We start from the raw sequence: 18,784 nt of genomic DNA, 5'->3' as shown, positions 1-18,784 counted from the left end.
CGATTTTGTCGGGTCGCTACATAAAGACCCGTCCTAATCCATAAGAATGAATACAATAACATATGATTACATTGCGAGGTATTTGACCTCTATATAATACATTTTACAAACACTGCATTCGTTTTAAAAGACAAACTTTCATTACATCGAAAGTTGACAGGCATGCATACCCTTTCATAATATATCTAAACTATAAATGACTTAATAGTAATCTTGTTGAACTCAACAACTCGAATGCAACGTCTTTTGAAATATGTCATTAGTGACTCCAAGTAATATCTCTAAATGAGCAAATGCACAGTGGAAGATTTCTTTCAAACCTGAGAATAAACATGCTTTCAAGTGTCAACCAAAAGGTTGGTGAGTTCATTAGTTTATCATAAACGTTCATTTTCATCATTTTAATAGACCATAAGATTTCATATATTTAATTGTACACGTAACCCGAGTACAAAATAACACGCGTAACCCGCGAATTAAAAATCATTCATATGGTGAACGCTTGATAACTCACTTAACTTTAATGCATAGAATATCCCCAAACAGAACCTCTCGTCTGTATAATAATAATAATCTCGAAGTAATAAAGCATCCGTACCCCGGATGGGACTTGTCGAGGTCCATAGATCTATCTGTAGGATTCGCGTCAATTAGGGGCCATACCCGTTTCCTAATTATTAGGTTACCAAGCTAAAAAGGGGTGATATTCAATATTCATAATCCAGCCATAGAATGTAGTTTTTGATCACTTGTGTCTATTTCGTAAAACATTAGTAAAATCAGCGCATGTATTCTCAGTCCCAAAATATATATAAAAAGGGAGTAATGAAACTCACAAAACTGTATTTCGTAGCAATAATGCATATGACTGCATTTGAACAAGTGCAAGGTTGGCCTCGGATTCACGAACATATATTAAATATATATATTCATATAATGGTCAATATCTGTCTAACAATTAAGGTCGAGTCATAGTGTACCACAATCCTAATGCTCGAGACTAATATGCAAAAGTCAACAAAAGTTAACTTAATCCTAAATGATTTCCAAAATCTATACATGATTATTATATAACTTAAATATAATCGTTTAATATATTTAAATATTTTTAACGGATTTTATTAGAGTAAATAATATAATTCATTTATTAATAAATAAAATTTTATATTAAATTTTATATAATAAAAATATACTTTTATATATCTTAAGTAATAAAATTTATAAAGTTCATTTAAAATCATAAAAATTATATGATAGGTATTATTAATGTAATTATATTGCACGTAGTAAAATATCTTTGTATCATGAATTTATTTAATGAAATAATATCGATATTAACAATAGTATGTAAAAATTGTCTTATTTTGTAATAATAATTATTATTATTCTACTAATAATAATAACAATATTTATATTTACTAAAAAATGATATTATGATAAAATGATAATTTTTATTAATAATAATAATGAAATTTTATATTAACAATGATATTCCTATTAAAATAATAATATTTGTAAAAATGATAGTTTTAATATTAATAATACTTTTAATAATAGTAATGATAAAAATAATGAAAATGATATTCTTGTCTAAATTAATACCTTTAAATTTTAATCTCATTATGATACATATACTCATTATTTCCTAATCAATTTGTTAATAGCTTTTAGTCGTCTTTTATATCACGTTCATATTAATGATAATAATAGTATTCATAATAATTAGGTGTTACTAATATTAGTTTTAATTATAATAATACTAATAATAATAAATATTATGATAATATTAATGATAATACTAATAACTATTTTAATTATAATAATAATAATATTACTAATTATAACTTTAACTATAATAACGATAGTAATAATAATAACAATAACAATTTTTAATGATAACGCCTTTTATTGATAATGATAATAATAATAATAATTAATAATAATAATTAGATAAAAACTATAACGTCGATAATAGCGACGATAATAATAATCATTTTTAATAATAATACAAAAATTCAATTGACTATAACTTCTAATCCGTTCATCGAAACCATTCGATATCTAAATGAAAAGTTCTTAATTTTTCGCTAGCTTTCCAACGACATGCATATCTTATACCTTATCTCAATCGCATATGTAATTAATTCAAGATTCAACATAACCTATCTAATGACAATATCAAAAATACAAGCATGCATAATACTAAATACTCGAGCACTAGTCAGGGATATACTAATAATATATAAAACTTAAGTTATGAGTGCTCACGTATCACTATTGAGATTCAATATTGCAGAAAAGTACGTAGACGCAACGGAGATGATAAATACTAGATTGATCTCACGAGCATACCCCCGAACATTACCCATAACCTCCATAGCTATAATCCATAATTTTCGTTGGCTCTATCCCGCTCATAAAATCCGTTTTGAAAATAACTCGTTTATGACCTCGTCGTAATATTTTATGTAAATAATACTAATAATATTACCAATACTTCTAATAATAATATTATTACTAATAATATTAATCTTAGTATTAATAATAATAATAATATAAATAATAAACAAAGTAATACAGAGGGAGGATATGTGTGTGTGCGAGTGAATGAATGAAAAAATGAATCACAAAATGAAATCGAGCAAAATTTAAAGACTTGACCTCTCCCCTCTTGCCATGCGATCGCATGGTTTAGGGGTGCATTGGCCATGCGATCGCATGGCCTAGCTGGACAGCACCCATTCATTTAACTTGTAGTTGTCGACGGTTTTATAATATTAATAATAATATATATATTAATAATTAATAATTTATATAACTATTTATATATTATATAATATTTATGTACATGTTAAAAATGTAATTTTTATTCAAATGACATAAACGTTGTCACTCGACTCATGTCCTGGTTTCGGTTCCTCGAACGCATATTCGTACGGTTAGAAAACTAGCACTTTATATTACGCGACACATACCTTTATCATTAACTAGACTTAAATTGATTAATAACTATATTACTCGAAGTGTAACTTAATCATTTAAGTATTTTGGTCATTTGCTTCTATAAATCATCGTCTCGTTTATAAAAGTATTATTTTAAATTGACACGTCTTGTAATTAAATTAATATTATATTGTAAAATATATATAGATTTTCATTTAGAAATATAAATTTGTACGTATAATAAGTATTAATAATATAATATTTAGTTTTTCCAAGTTAAATATATTTCAAATTTTATTTTAAAAAAAATCATTTAAAAATATTATGACACATAATGTTTACACTTTAAAAATTAAATAGATACAATTTATTTATGCACTAACGTTTTAAATATCAATCTTATCATTAAGTGAGTGTTACTATCGTGTACTTAACTAATTTGAAAACATATATATTTAATGAACATGTTTTAAATACAAGTTGCAAGTCTTTTATATATTTAACAATCAACATTCCAACTTACGTTTATTTAATCAAAGACATTTTAAATAATCAAGTTCTATTATATCGAAAAGCATTTTTGTACATTTGAAAATAGATCAATCGAGTATTATGAAATTCAATTCTCCACTAACTTTTGTCTAACGTTCGTCAATTGACACATTTGTTCTTACATGTAAATCACTTTACCAAATATTTCGAATACCGCTAAAAGGAAAGGTTTCCTAATTTAAAGTGGACCTCTCAACGGAGACTCGTAATCATACAATGTATCTGATAAATCAATCATTTGATATTATCTTCTAGTTCCATCGATAATCATATTGAAACAAATACGTTCATGTAAAGTATTATACGTTTAATACTTTGTTAATATTCTCAAGTTATAATATATAAATATACATGCATATACATATTCATATCCAATTAAATAATGGTTCGTGAATCGTCGGAACTTGGTCGAGGTTAAATGAATGTATGAACATATTTTAAAATCCTTGAGATTCAACTTAACAAACTTTGCTTATCGTGTCGGAATAATATAAAGATAAAGTTTAAATTTGGTCGAAAATTTTCGGGTCGTCGCAGTACCTACCCGTTAAAGAAATTTCGTCCCCGAAATTTGATAGAGGTAGTCATGGCTAACAATGAGAATGTTATTATGACGACTATAGAGTTTTATCATGTTTAAGAAGTATGAATAAAATACTTCGATTACTCGAAGCGTATGAGGGGAGTTATCGTAAATGAATGAAATAAGATTATAGTGATTCGTCATATCTTTTGACTTAGACAGGTTGATTTTCGGAGTTTAAGAGATTTGGGGAAGATCTTAGTAATAAGATTTGATTCTTCGATAATTAAGGAAATTAGGAACTGCTTTAAATGCGATCATCCATTTTGATTGCTTTGTCAGATATTTTACTATAAATCCACCCCCTTCTCTTCCTTACAGGTCACACCTTTTATTCTTTCTCCTTTAATTCGTACTTTGAGTCATTTGTCAATATGCTCCATCCAGTTCTGGTTCTCGATATACTCCTAACCTTCATATCTGTCATTCTCCTTTTTCATATGCTGCCGGAAGAATCTATTCAGATCTACTATACTCTTGGTTTTATAGTATGTTTAGTTCTCCCGTGCCTTTATATTGCTATACGCATTGATATACACGGTTTGTAATTTCTGGGTTGTTGTTGGCTTTATATCTTCCCTTATATTTCGATGTCTTTGATTCTGTTTTTCTATAATCATTGACATCCACAATTATTGTTATCTCCTATTTGCTTCGATTTATACTCCCATTTTTTTATTTCGGAGCTTCATTCTTTTGTTTCCTCTTCTTGCGATTAAGCACCGCTTGTAATAGTCCAGAATTTGTAGGTATGAATTTCGGAATGAACATAGTTAATGTTCTAAGAAGGAAATTGTAATGACACGATCTTGATTTGTCAAATTACCCGAATACCTCGGTAAAGACCGAGTCATCAAGAAAAATATTTTCTTGATATGTTTAGAAGTTAAATAGAATACCAGAGTCGTGTAACATGGCACATGATGACGGTATGGTCTGTGATTCATCATGTCCCATTAGAAACTCAGCATGACTTACTGTAATATAATCACGTTGATCAAGTGTCATTATATTATACTAACTCATGCATCAGCTCTCAACACCACTTCAAAAACATTCATATTTTTAAACTCGAAAGTTTCAGAATTTAGAAACTAAAATAGTTTCTTTTATGATGTAATACAGATAGCGCGAAGAGGTAAATGATTTCAGATAAAAATAATTATGGAAATATCTTAAGAAATATGGAGGATATTTATAATGCAAGATACGATAATATCTTTGAATTTCCAATATCAGAGGATGATGAAGAATATTGTCCGCAAAGGTTTAAAGTCAGAAGCAAGGTATTCGTTAATGACTTCAGCAGACACGGAATCATTTGGATTCTTTGAAGGTAGATTTCGTCCTTGTGATTTGTCCACAGCCTCCTTCATACTTTGCTCAATCCATTTTCCAGTTCCAAACCTTCTCTTTTTCTGAGCTTTGCTAACACACTATTCTTTATCATCAAACTTTTTACTGTTAAGGTCATTTATAGTTTTTGCTGCTTCATCAGCATTTCGAGAACTATTCCGCAGTTCGGGATGTTTTTCAGAAACTTCACATTCGAAATATGTAAGTCCGTTATATGTACACATACAACTATTGGCGTAGACATGCTGCGAGATTTCAAAATACTGATTGCTAATTCCCGATGATTCGTATGGCAATTCTCGTTACAAGATGCAGATGAATAAATGATGGGGTTTTAATGAGTAAATATAATGACTTTTCGGAGAGGCTAAAGTCAAAGGGTAATGAAGTTGCTGGTACATCTGCTGATAATGTGGTGGAATATAAAAGGTTACCCGGTAATAAAAGGGTAATTGTATATGTCAGGGTTATAATAAGACTACTACTCCGGATGAAAATAGAAGTTGACTTGCTGGAGCTGTGACAAAACTGACTAATTTGAAAAGGAATCGCAAAGTTATTTTTGCTAAAAAATGCCAAAGGGTCTGACACGGATACGTGTTAAATTATGACTTTGGTTTCGAGGGTTTTTCAGGTACATAACTGTGGGTAACATGTGGTTAGATCATCATCTCGATTATTCATTGTTTGAAGTGTTTTCAAAAATTTCGGAGGGTTTGAACACAGATTGTAATCGTTAATATGCATATGATGTTCTAGCACAGTTTTGAAGTCAAAGTATAGCTTTGAAAGATGTAGGAATTTAAGAGTGATGATATCGGTTATATCTTGAATTGAATTCTGCGATTTCAAAATCAGAATATATAATTGAATTTGAATGAGTATGGTTGTTTTGATTTCTATGAAAGAATGTATATTGTTATGAAAATAGTGAGTATAGTTGATGATTGCTGAATCAGATTCGAAGAATGTAACATATTAATTGTGAATTTATATATCTCTCGAGTATTACCTACCCGTTAAAAATAAAATTCACAATTAATATTTTGTACAGTAGAATTTTATTACAGTCTTTATGAAAATATATATGTGTATATTTTCTTCAGATGTAACATAGATTTAATGAGTTAATATTAAACTCATTTGATTTACGGTTGAAACTAGAATTGAGTAATCCCTAAAGCTTTAGAAATCACATAAGTATTTCTTCAATGATATTGAAATTTTGAATCAATACTTTGTTATTTGTGAAATGTCCCGTTCAAATTGATTATAAACATTTCATATTAATTGATTTCTGTGCGAGGTTTTTGACCTCTATATGAGACGTTTTTCAAAGACTGCATTCGATTTTTAAAACAAACCATAACCTTTAAAATATTACGACGATTATCAAATAATGATAATCTAAAATATAGCGTTTTCACACGACCATTACATAATGGTTTACAATCATATTACACAACAATATATGTCTTTAAATGCAGTTTTTAAACAATATTATACATGCATGCTGACTCCAACTCTTGTCCATAAATTAGCATGCAACAGCGGAAGCTCTTAATAATCACCTGAGAATAAACATGCTTTAAACGTCAACAAAAATGTTGGTGAGTTATAGGTTTAACCTATATATCAAATTGTAATAATAGACCACAAGATTTCATCTTTCAATAACATGCAATCTGCATAAAAATCATTCATATGGTTGAACACCTGGTAACCGACATTAACAAAATGCATCTAGAATATCCCCATAAATAAATATCGAAGTCCTAAAGTAGTTTAAATTCTCTGACTGGGGCGTGTCAAAGCCCATAGATCTATCTTTAGGATTCGCGTCAATTGGTGGCAATTATAATAAACACCAATTCTTAGGCTACCAAGTTCAACAAGGGCGATATCCGGTTTAACGATTCAACATAAAATGTAGTTTCAATACTTGTGTCTATTTTGTAAATCATATTCAAAACTGCATGTATTCTCATCCCAAAAATATTAGATAGTAAAAATGGGACTATAACTCACTTTCACAGATTTTTCCTTCGTCGAGAAAATAAGACTTGGCCACGGGTCGATTCACGAATCTATAACGAATATATACATATATATCAAAGTATGATCGAAATATATTCACAACATTTTTTATTACATTTTAACGATTTAAGTTTGTTAAGTTAGCAGTCCAACGTTAGTAATCTACAACTAGTTGTCCACAGTTAGATGTACAGAAATAAATCAATATAAATTATCTCGAATCAATCCACGACCCAGTGCATACAAGTCTTAGGCTAGATCACAACTCAAAGTATATATATTATTTTGGAATCAACCTCAACCCTGTATAGCTAACTCAAGTATTACTGCATATAGAGTGTCTATGGTTGTTCCCAAATAATATATATAGATGGGTCGATATGATATGTCAAAACATTGTATACATGTCTATGGTATTCCAAGATTACATAATATATGTTATAATACATGTATAATACAATATAAGTTAGTTAAGTTATGATTTGTATAGATTTGTTACAAATTTCACGTAGCTACAACAAGTAAAATTATCCAATCTTGTTTTACCCATAACTTCTTCGTTTTAAATTCGTTTTGAGTGATTCAAGTTGCTATGGTTTCATAATGAACTGAAATTTATGAAACTAAACAGAAAAAGTATAAGTTTATAGTTGAAAATACAGGTTACAAGTCAATATTGTAAGAGGTAGTTATTTCAGTCGAAAGAACGACGTCTTGATGACCATTTTGAAAAACATACTTCCACTTTGAGTTTAACCATGATTTTTGGATATAGTTTCATGTTAATAATAAAAATAATTTTACCATAAGAACAACTTTTAAATCAAAGTTTATCATAGTTTTTAATTATCAAACCCAAAACAGCCTGCGGTTTTACTATGACGGCGTATGTCCGGTTTTACGGTGTTCATCATGTTTCCAGGTTTTAAATAATTAAGTTAGCATATCATATAGATATAGAATATGTGTTTAGTTGATTTTAAAAGTCAAGTTAGAAGGATTAAATTTATTTGCGAACAAGTTTAGAATTAACTAAACTATGTTCTAGTGATTACAAGTTTAAATAATCGAATAAGATAGTTATATATATATGAATCGAATTATGTTATGAACATCATTACTACCTCAAGTTTAGTAGGTAAACCTACTGGAAGTGATAATAAATGATCTAGCTTCAAAGGATCTTGGATGGCTTGAAAGTTCTTGAAGTAGAATCATGACACGAAAACAAGTTCAAGTAAGATTTTTACTCGAATTAAGATAGTTTATAGTTATAGAAATTGAATCAAAGTTTGAATATGAGTATTATATTGAATAATAAAGATAACCTACTGTAAATAACAAAGGTTTCTTGATCTTAGATGATTACTTGGAATGGATTTGAAAGCTTGGAAGTAGACTTGCAAACTTGAAAGTATTCTTGATTTTATGAAACTAGAACTTATAGAATTTATGAAGAACACTTAGAACTTGAAGATAGAACTTGAGAGAGATTAATTAGATGAAGAAAATTGAAGAATGAAAGTGTTTGTATGTGTTTTTGGTCGTTGGTATATGGATTAGATATAAAGGATGTGTAAGTTTGTTTTCTTGTAAATAATTCATGAATGATTTATAATACTTTTGTAATTTTGTGAGATATTTCATGCTAGTTTCCAAATGATGGTTCCCAAATATTTGATGACTCATTAAGGGCTGCTAAGAGCTGATCATTGAATGTATATACCAATGGTATATAAAATTAGAAGCTGGGTGTTGTACGAGTACGAGTACCGAACGAATACGAGTAGAATTCTTGATGAAAATGTATGAGAATGCAATTGTAACCAATTTTGTTAAGTATAAGTATTTTGATATGTGTCTTGAAGTCTTCCAAAAGTATATTAATACATCTTAATACACTACATATATTTACATTTTAACTGAGTTGTTAAGTTAGTCGTTACATGTAAGTGTTGTTTTGAAACCTTTAAGTTAACGATCTCATTTAATGTTGTTAACCCATTGTTTATTATATCTAATGAGATGTTAAATTATTACATTATCATGATATTATGATGTATGAATATATCTTAATATGATTTATATACATTAAAATGTCGTTACAATGATAATCGTTATATATATGTCTCGTTTCGAAATTCTTAAATTAATAGTCTTGTTTTACATATGTAGTTCATTATTAACATAGTTAATGATATATATAATTATCATTTTATCATGTTAAATATAGTGTAACAATATCTTAATATGATACATATGTATTTAGTAAGACGTTGTTATAACGATAATCGTTATATATATCGTTTCGAGTTTCTTAACTTAGTAGTCTCATTTTTATGTATATAACTCATTGTTAATATACCTAATGAGATACTTACTTATCATAATATAATGTTAACTATATATATCCATATATATCCATATATATATATATATATATATATATATATATATATATATATATATATATATATATATATATATATATATATATATATATATATATATATATATATATATATATATATATATATATCATCATCATCATCATATAGTTTTTACAAGTTTTAACGTTCGTGAATCGCCGGTCAATTTGGGTGGTCAATTGTCTACATGAAACCTATTTCAATTAATCAAGTCTTAACAAGTTTGATTGCTTAACATATTGTAAACATTCAATAATGCAAATATAGTTTTCATTTAATATATATAATCATGGAAAAGTTCGGGTCACTATAGTACCTACCCGTTAAATAAATTTCGTCCCAAAATTTTTAAGTAGTTGGAGGTGTTGACGCATCTTCTAGAAATTGGTGTGGGTATTTCAGCTTCATTTGATCTTCACGCTCCCAGGTGAACTCGGGTCCTCTACGAGCATTCCATCGAACCTTAACGATTGGTATTTTATTTTGCTTAAGTCTTTTAACCTCACGATCCATTATTTCAACGAGTTCTTCGATGAATTGAAGTTTTTCATTGATTTGGATTTCGTCTAACGGAATAGTGAGATCTTCTTTAGAAAAACATTTCTTCAGATTCGAGACATGAAAAGTATTATGTACCCCGGCGAGTTGTTGAGGTAAGTCAAGTCGGTAAGCTACTGGTCCGACACGATCTATAATCTTGAATGGTCCAATGTACCTTGGATTCAGTTTCCCCCGTTTACTAAATCGAACAACGCCTTTCCAAAGTGAAACCTTAAGCATGACCATCTCTCCAATTTCAAATTCTATATCTTTTCTCTTAATGTCCGCGTAGCTCTTTTGTCTACTTTGGGCGGTTTTCAACCGTTGTTGAATTTGAATGATTTTATTGGTAGTTTCTTGGATTATCTCCGAATCCGTAATTTATCTATCTCCGACTTCACTCCAACAAATCGGAGACCTGTACTTTCTACCATAAAGTACTTCAAACGGCGCCATCTCAATACTTGAATGGTAACTGTTGTTGTAGGAAAATTCTGCTAACGGTAGATGTCGATCCTAACTGTTTTCGAAATCAATAACACATGCTCATAGCATGTCTTCAAGGGTCTGTATCATCCTTTCACTTTTCCCATCAGTTTGTGGATGATAGGCAGTACTCATGTCTAGACGAGTGAGCATTAGTCAAACTAGTCAACTATATTCCACGGCTCTCTTGAATACATTACAAATCGGTGGCTAATGTTAGCTAATCTAGGGAGCCTTGGATCCTTTATATAGCCTCGTATAAAGGATCCTCCATAAGGCTAGGGAAACTCGTATTACTCCTTTCCCGGGTACCTAACAATCTCCCCCCAGGAGTGAGACGGGTTTCCAAAAAAATAACTCCCTAGTAAACATACAACATTACAAGGAAAGGATCAACTATTACTAACTAACTCCCCCCCCCCCCCCCCCCCCCCCGAATGATGTACGGCCGTTGATGAAGATCTTGAATCTTCACTTTGAATCATCAAATGAATTCGCATCTCTAACATCGTCTTGGTCAATCATTACGCTTCAATCTCCCCCTTGATCCTAGAATTGTCACGCTAACAATCTTCTTTCGACTTTGTTTGAGACTTGAACTTCATCGTGATATCTTTGCTCTTTCAACGGTCTTTGAGTGTGCACAGCGGAATGCGCATTGAAGAACACATCACAAACTAAATATGTTACTATTAATCCCTCCCTTGACTTAGTTGTGATATGTCTTTAGAATTTGCTTGCATTGAGAAGTCGTTTTGAAACTTTAGAATCTCCCCCCTCAAAGTACATGGGCTCGCATCAAAGTATCATGACGTAAATACCGTCGGTTTTAATACCGAGACACACCTCTTGAACTTTCATTGTTCCAAAGAGTACTTTTGATACTAGTCATAAGAAAACTCCCCATATGATGTAGGATCTTCTTTGAGTCTCTAACTCCCCCCCAAACAAACAATTCTTTCTTTGAAGTCCGAGTCCTATACCGTACATGTATAGAAGTCACACGCACATCAACCATATACATATCTCCCCCACAATGATGCTCGCATGAATATCGTATGAAATAAGAGCGTCATTGTATAAAATAGTTGACGTGCTCGACAAATCTCCAAAATATCATATAGAACACGTATGAGAAAAGCCGTATGAATTCGAGCCTCGAAAAGAGTGAAAAAATATGCTTTGAAGGTCCAGTTTCGGTAAATGACCATCTCTGAAAATTTTGTCAAAAGTCAGGGGCCAAAAGTGTCAAAATAATAGCCAGATTCGGTAAAGGACTGCTCTTGCAATATTCTAAAACCTTTCAGGGACTGAAAGTGTGAAAATGGCTCTCAGATTCGGTAGTTGGGCTTCTCTTGGGCTTATAGATTCGGTAAACCCAATAAAGTATTAAGGTTGATAACATGGTCATTAGATTCGTATGGCCCATCAATTAAACAAATATAATAGATCTTGGGCCAGATTAGGTTGAAGGCCCAATAACAACATATTCAGATTTGCTGGTACAAGAACCAAATCAAAATGAATCACCATCATACCGAATCTAATTGTTGCTTCCATACCGAATGTCATTCAAGAATCAATACCGAAGCAGAATCACATCGAATGATACATACCGAATCATGTACAGATGCATAAATCGAATCATAATGATATGTGCCATACCGAATCAGAAAAAGGCAATACTGAAGCTGAATGAATCAGCTATACCGAATCATCTTCATCACAATCACCGCCATCATCAATTAGCAGGATCATATAAATTCAATACCGAATCAGAGATGATTACCAATACCGAATGTAAATCAAAGTGCAATACCGAATCATAAGTTATAACTGACTCATAATTGCAAGTACCAAATCTGTAACCATAGATGAATCATACCAAAGCAGATTCAACAGGAACAACCACCATGAACCAACAATTCAAGGATCCTTCAATCGAGTAAATTGAATCTGAAAATCACTTGCAAGTGATTACGTAACACTCGATTAAGCTTGCGATGTGAAGAATCCAGTCTAAAACAACCTTGAATTGATTAATCAATCATGAACAGTGAATATCGAGTTCATATGAACTCCAAATCCAAAATGAATTTCAAGTTGTTGTTAGATCACAATTTCTTCATGAAAAACACTTAGAATCCTTCCTCAAACACTCGTGAATCAACAAATTCAACTGAAACAAACAAAATTGATCGAATTGAAATATTGACCGAATGTTCATCATCGTTGACTTGACGAATTCGAGCTCGAATATGAAAGAAATAATCTGAAATTTGATATAGAGTATCACGATGAGAATTATAACATCTCTACACTTTTACTTTTTACAATTTCGTTCCTGATTGATCCAGAGAGCAAAATATCTCGATGTTGTGAGGAACGATGAACTCGATCTGAAAATCCATCAATCTGTTGATGTTAATCTGATCTTATGATACACGAAGGCTAGGAATCATATAAGGATCATAAATCTGTATTTAATTCGTTGATATCATCAGGAATGAAGAATTTGAGGTTTGAAGGTCATGATGAACACTATGCGAACACTGTACTGTAACAGTAGATTTAATAAATAAAAAATATGAATCTGTGATATTTTTATTTTCTAGATCTGAATGATGTAAGGTTAATGAAATGATCTCAGAAATGTGTATGTGAATTTGTTTGTGATTTGATATTTGTGATTTCAATAAGTTTCGGTTTAGATTCGGTAAATGAGATTCTGTATCGAATGAATCTCATTGAGTTGTGTATGTGTGTTAGATAAGATTCGGTATCGAAAATTTTTTCGAAATTTTTTCGAAAAAATTCGAAGATCTTCATATCTCATTGAGTTGTGTATGTGTGTTGAAGTTCCAAGAATTCAAAGAAATTAAACAATTCAACGAACATCTAAATCATCTATTACTCGATGACGAGAATGGACGGACCTTCTTCCTAATGTACATTTTCCAACGACCACGACAAGAACTTAGAATACTTGAATGGTGCTTTTGGTTCAAAGCTATCTGCGGATGAAATGGTGTCTGCATATTGTCAAGCAGGTTTCATTTAGAAATCGTGATCTAAAAACATTTGGAACTCGACTTTTGATTTTGAGGTTCATATGAACATTCACGATACTGTTCAACATCAGTTAGTGAAATTTGTTGTTGTTTTGCTCCACGTTTCTCCATGAACTTTGTTACAGGACGATTAAGAACGTTTAAGCAATTGAATTCGTGCTTCAATTTCATCTAATTTGAGCAGTTACAAAGGATGAATCACATTCGGTATTAGATTTTGCTTCGGTATGGATCGGATTCGGTTTCAGTTACTATTTCGGTATCGGTTTGATCTTATTCGGTATATGATTCTGTTAAGGGCAGTTAAGATTCGGTATTGCAATTCGTTTAATGATTCGGTATGTGAGATTCACTATGGATGCTTGATGATGATGACGCACAGTGATGATTCAGTTTCTTTTCTAATTCGGTATATGGAATGAATTACAATCGGGTCAGATACTGAATCTATTTGTTATTGGGCTATCTTTACCACCAAAGCCCAACTACCGAATCTGATACTTAAATTGTTTTTGGACCAAAAAGAATTTCACAGGCCCAACAAGCAAAATGAATTGAAATCTGATATAAGCCCAATAGCCGAATCTGACTAATATTTTTAGTTTCAGTCCTTGATATGTTTCAGGAATTTGCAAGCTCAGTCCACATACTGAATCTGGCTAGATTATTGACAGTTTTGGCCCCTGACTTTTGACAGAATTTTCAGAGATGGTCCTTTACCGAATCTGGACCTCCAAAACATATATTTCAACTATTTTTGAGGCTCGGATTCACATGGCTTTTCTCATCCGCGTCCTTTATGATATTTTGGAGATTTGTCGAGCACGTCAACCATTTTATACAATGCCTCTCTTATTTTATACGATATTCATGCGATCATCATTGTGGGGGAGATGTGTATATGGTTGATGTGCGTGTGACTTCTATACATGTACGGTATTGGACTCGGACTTCAAAGAAAGAATTATTTGTTTGGGGGGGAGCTAGAGACTCGAAGAAGATCCTACATCATATGGGGAGTTTTCTTATGACTTGTATCGAAAGTACTCTTTGGAACGACGAAAGTTCAAGAGGTGTGTCTCGGTATTGAAACCGACGGTATTTACGTCATGACACTTTGATGCGAGCCCATGTACTTTGAGGAGGGAGATTCTAAAGTTTCAAAACGACTTCTCAATGCAAGCAAATTCTAAAGATGTATCACAACTAAGTCAAGGGAGGGATTGATAGTAACATATTTAGTTTGTGATGTGTTCTTCAATGCGCATTCCGCTGTGCACACTCAAAGACCGTTGAAAGAGAAAAGATATCACGATGAAGTTCAAGTCTTAAACAAAGTCGAAAGAAGATTGTTAGCGTGACAATTCGAGGATCTAGGGGGAGGTTGAAGCGTAATGATTGACCAAGACGATGTTAGAGATGCGAATTCATTTGATGATTCAAAGTGAAGATTCAGGATCTTCATCAACAGCCGTACATCATTCGGGGGGAGTTAGTTAGCAATAGTTGATTCTTTCCTTGTAATGTTGTATGTTTTACTAGGGAGTTAGTTTTTGGAAACCCGTCTCACTCCTGGGGGGAGATTGTTAGGTACCCGAGAAAGGAGTAATACGAGTTTCCCTAGCCTTATGGAGGATCCTTTATACGAGGCTATATAAAGGATCCAAGGCTCCCTAGATTAGCTAAGCTTAGCCACTGTTATGTAGAGATTTTCAAGAGAGCCGTGGAAAGTCAATCTTGACTGATTGACTTTCTCTCTCAATCTTAATGGTTAATCTTCACATTCATTGATATTCATGTGTCAAGGGTCCTATCACGAGTTCCCAATGCTTGCTGTAATGTCTGCCAAAATCTTGAAACAAATCTGCCATCCCTATCAGAGATAATAGAGACTAGTATTCCATGTCTGGAGACAACTTCCTTCAAGTATAAACGTGCCAAATTTTCCATTTTATCATCTTCTCTTATTGGCAGAAAGTGTGCTGACTTGGTGAGACGATCGACTATTACCAAAATAGTATCATAACCACTTGCAGTCCTTCGCAATTTAGTAATGAAATCCATGGTAATGTTTTCCCATTTCCATTTCGGGATTTCAGGTTATTGAAGTAGACCTGATGGTTTCTGATGTTCAGCTTTGACCTTAGAACACATCAAACATTCTCCTACGTATCTAGCAATATCGGCTTTCATACCCGGCCACCAAAAGTGTTTTTTGAGATCTTTGTACATCTTTCCCGCTCCGGGATGTATTGAGTATCTGGTTTTATGTGCTTCCTTAAGTACCATTACTCTCACATCTCCAAACTTTGGTACCCAAATTCTTTCATCCCTATACTGGGTTCCGTCTTCCCGAATATTTAGATGTTTCTCCGATCTTGGGTATTTCATTCCTCAACTTTCCTTCTTTTAAAACTCCCTGCTGCGCCTCCTTTATTTGAGTAGTAAGGTTAGTACGAATAACTATATTCACAGCTTTTGCCCGCATAGGTTGTCTGTCCTTTCTACTCAGAGCGTCGGCTACCACATTCGACTTCCCTGGGTGGTAACGAATCTCAAAATCGTAATCGTTCAACAATCGACCCACCTACGCTGCCTCATGTTTAGTTGTTTTTGATCAAATATGTGTTGGAGACTTTTGTGGTAGGTATATATAATACTTTTGACCCCATATAAGTAGTGCCTCCAAGTCTTTAATGCAAAAACAACCGCGCCTAATTCCAAATCATGTGTTGTATAATTCTGCTCATGAATCTTCAATTGTCTTGGCGCATAAGCAATTACCTTCGTTCGTTACATTAATACACAACTGGGGCCTTGCTTTGAGGCATCACAATATATCACAAAATCATCGTTCCCTTCAGGCAATGACAATATAGGTGCCTGATAATGCTAAAAACGAACATATATTTCATAGCATTATTCCTCAAGAAAGACAAGCTTTTAGTTGCAATTGTTCTATTTAGAAGAGATATTCGTTTAAATAATAAAAGGTGAAGACAAAAGACAGATTCGACGAATTGAAGACGCAAACGACCAAAAAGCTCAAAAGTACAAAAGACAATCAAAAAGGTTCCAATTATTGATAAGAAACGTCTCGAAATTACAAGAGTACAAGATTCAAAACGCAAAGTACAAAATATAAAATTGTACGCAAGGACGTTCGAAAATCCGGAACCGGGACCAGAGTCAACTCTTAACGCTCGACGCAACGGACTAAAAATTACAAGTTAACTATGTATATAAATATAATATAATATATAATTAATTATATTAATTATATATATATTATATTTATAAATAAACCGTCGGCAGAGAAAGACTCCAAAGTGTGAGTTGGAATCTCAATCTCCGCGACTCGCGGAGTTTGAAGGCAAAATATGCCGCGAGTCGCGGAGCCCCAAATTTCAACTCTGGCTATAAAGCAAACCGAATTCTGATCATTTTTCATATTCTATCAATATCTTTTTCTTCTCTTATCATACGTAAAATTTATATATATATATATAATTTATATTTTAATTTTAATTTTAATTCTAATAATAAGGGTATGTTAGCGAATGTTGTAAGGGTGTAAGTCGAAATTCTGTCCGTGTAACGCTACGCTATTTTTAATCATTGTAAGTTATGTTCAACCTTTTTACATTAATGTCTCGTAGCTAAGTTATTATTATGCTTATTTAAAACGAAGTAATCATGATGTTGGGCTAATTACTAAAATTCTGTAATTGGGCTTTGTACCATAATTGGGGTTTGAACAAAAGAACGACACTTGTGGAAATTAGACTATGGGCTATTAATGGGCTTTATATTTGTTTAACTAAATGAAAGTTTGTTAATGTTAATATAAAGATTTACAATTGGGCGTCCCTATAAATTACCATATACACTCGATCGGACACGATGGGCGGGGTATTTATATGTACGAATAATCGTTCATTTAACCGGACACGGGAATGGATTAATAGCCACTAGAATAATTAAAACAGGGGTGAAATTACATTCAAGGGTAATTGGTGTAATTGTTAACAAAGTAGTAAAACCTTGGTTTACACGCAGTCGATAACCTGGTGTATTCATTAAACAAAGTATTAAAACCTTGTTACAATTCGAATCCCCAATTAGTTGGAATATTTAACTTCGGGTATAAGAATAATTTGATGAGGACACTCGCACTTTATATTTATGACTGATGGACTGTTATGGACAAAAACCAGACGGACATATTAAATAATCCAGGACAAAGGACAATTAACCCATGGGCATAAAACTAAAATCAACACGTCAAACATCATGATTACGGAAGTTTAAATAAGCATAATTCTTTTATTTCATATTTAATTTCCTTTATTTTATATTTAATTGCACTTCTAATTATCGCACTTTTATTTATTGTTATTTAATCGCACTTTTAATTATCGTACTTTTTAATTATCGCAAGTTTATTTTATCGCACTTTTATTATTCGCAATTTCATTATCGTTATTTACTTTACGCTTTAATTTAAGTCTTGTATTTATTTTATATTTTACATTAGGTTTTAACTGCGACTAAAGTCTTAAAATCGACAAACCGGTCATTAAACGGTAAAAACCCCCCTTTATAATAATAATATTACTTATATATATGTTTGTATTTTTATAAAAGTAAACTAATATAGCGTTGAGCTTTGTTTAAAGATTTCCCTGTGGAACGAACCGGACTTACTAAAAACTACACTACTGTACGATTAGGTACACTGCCTATAAGTGTTGTAGCAAGGTTTAAGTATATCCATTCTATAAATA

Source organism: Rutidosis leptorrhynchoides, chromosome 1, assembly GCF_046630445.1.
Source record: "Rutidosis leptorrhynchoides isolate AG116_Rl617_1_P2 chromosome 1, CSIRO_AGI_Rlap_v1, whole genome shotgun sequence".
Classification (NCBI taxonomy): Eukaryota; Viridiplantae; Streptophyta; class Magnoliopsida; order Asterales; family Asteraceae; genus Rutidosis; species Rutidosis leptorrhynchoides.
The sequence above is the reverse complement of the archived record's forward strand: the minus strand, read 5'-3'. Positions refer to the sequence as shown.